General features: G+C 45.6%; 1 pseudogene; it reads right to left on the reverse strand.

Annotated features, from left to right (window-relative positions):
- Window positions 1–311: 311 nt before the first annotated feature.
- On the reverse strand, window positions 312–492 carry LOC142580647 (U2 spliceosomal RNA; annotated as a pseudogene).
- Window positions 493–2,122: the final 1,630 nt, after the last annotated feature.

The following is a 2,122-nucleotide window of genomic DNA, read 5'->3' on the forward strand; positions in this document are numbered from 1 at the left end:
AATATTACAGCGAAACTGAATACGGCTAGTTTCCAGTGGATCGGTGTCCGCAGACCAAAAACCGTGGGCCGATCCCGAAGATAGGGCAATACCGGGCCAACACGCGGCGGAGGTGAAGCAGGCTTAAAACATTCCTCCAACTTACAAAAGTAAATTTAATAAAAATAAATTATCAGGTTTTACGTGCCAAAACCACGATTCGACTATGAGGCACGACGTAGTGGGGGACTACGGCGATTAAAGACTACGGCGTTAAAGAACCCCCTGGGGTTCTTTAACGTGCACTTACATCTAAGTACACGGGTGTTTTCGCCCCTATCGAAATGCCGTGGGCGGAATTCGATCCCGCGACCTCGTGTTTAGCAGCCCAACGCCATAGCCACTAAGAAACCACGGTGTGTAAATAAGTTTGACATCTTGGGTCCAAATACAACCCGTATCAGTCATTAAGCTGATAAGAACAGATACTACACTATGACCCCCGTCGGCCATGTTCGCACCGTTCGCACCGCCCCCTTCTTCGTCGGCGTTCCAAGCGATTGCGCATCTCCTTTCCTTTCCTTCCGCTCTGCCGTGGTGGCGGCCCCGTCGAAACGTCACGCAGGCCTAGTTTCTTCCGGCTCCTCGGGGCGGAGGTCCCGTCGTACACGCGAATGTGTATAAAAATCTCGGTAAGCGAGTTTGTACCTATGTTCTAAATTATGTGTCACGTCTCTGTCGTATGCTAAACAGGTTCCCTGGTCATCTATCGTCATAGCATGGAATGGCTCACGATTTTTTGAATGAATATCCTATATAGTTGTACTCGCTATGGGACTCGCTGTAGAGTTGTACACTCTGTGGGACAAGTTTTGTTTTGCGATCACCTCTATGTATAAACATTCAGTTATTGTTTTGATGCATATTGATAGTTCTTTTCTATGTACACAACCAATGTATTTTCTGTTATTTTATATCAAGTTGTGTGTTTTACTTACGCGTGTATTTTGTTGTTTCACGTGCACTTCACGTGTGTGCTGCTGTCGGCAACCGGGAGCCTGGTCCTAATCAGGCCTACCGCTTCCTGCCTTGGCTTTCCCTTTCGTTTGAAAAAATAAAAATAAACGGCAAATCAAATAAAATATTCGTTAATTGTTTAATATGTGATTCGATTTCTCGTGCTTGTAGTGTTAATAGATCTTGGAATAATCCTGCTCAAGGACAAGAATTGTGCTACCTGTCACAGGCGATTTTTAATAGTTCCATAAAACTTAAGAATGATTACCCCGTATTTAAGCAATGCTCGCAAGCCTTCGAAAAAACGTCTACAGAAGTGTCTTGTGAAACTTTTTGTCCATAATTTACAGTGTGTAGATTTCAGGCTAGCTTGTCAGTATCCCTTTGTCCAACAGCAGTCAAACGCTTGAGACTTGAATGATCTTAAGTAGGTACACTAGTAGAATCCCAGGCGAAATGTTGATGTCAGAAGCTTTGTTCTTATAGGTATCACAGTGCTTAACTCACTTGAATTTTTTTTAGAAGAAACCGACTTGGCTTACCGTTTGTATTGTACTCTTTCTTACCGAGTGATGAGACCTCCAATTTTTCAAGCGTGCGTGCGTGCGTGCGTGCGTGTGTGCGTGTGTGCGTGTGTGCGTGTGCGTGTGTGTGTGTGTGTGTGTCTGTGTGTGTGTCTGTGTGTGTGTGTGTGTGTGTGTGTGTGTGTGCGCGTGCGTGCGTGCGTGCGTGTGTGCGTGTGTGTGTGTGTGTGTGTGTGTGTGTGTGTGTGTGTGTGTGTGTGTGCGTGCGTGCGTGCGTGCGTGCGTGCGTGCGTGTGTGCGTGTGTGCGTGTGTGTGTGTGTGTGTGTGTGTGTGTGTGTGTGTGTGTGTGTGTGTGTGTGTGTGTGTGTGTGTGTGTCTTCTTTAGCATTTGGAATTAGCCCTACATACGGCGATGTTTTGTTATGTTTTACATTGGCACGCTGTTTTCTTTGTCATTGTTTTACTTTAGTATTTGTTATCTGTCACCCTGTTCTTTCCTTGCTCTTTTCCTTCCCTCCAATTTGTCTTCAGTTCCACATGACATCGTTCCTGAATTGTATAGACAGGCGTTGGACACCTTTAAGGCGCAGTTGTGAGCGAA

Source organism: Dermacentor variabilis, chromosome 4 (assembly GCF_050947875.1).
Source record: "Dermacentor variabilis isolate Ectoservices chromosome 4, ASM5094787v1, whole genome shotgun sequence".
In the NCBI taxonomy this organism is placed as follows: Eukaryota; Metazoa; Arthropoda; class Arachnida; order Ixodida; family Ixodidae; genus Dermacentor; species Dermacentor variabilis.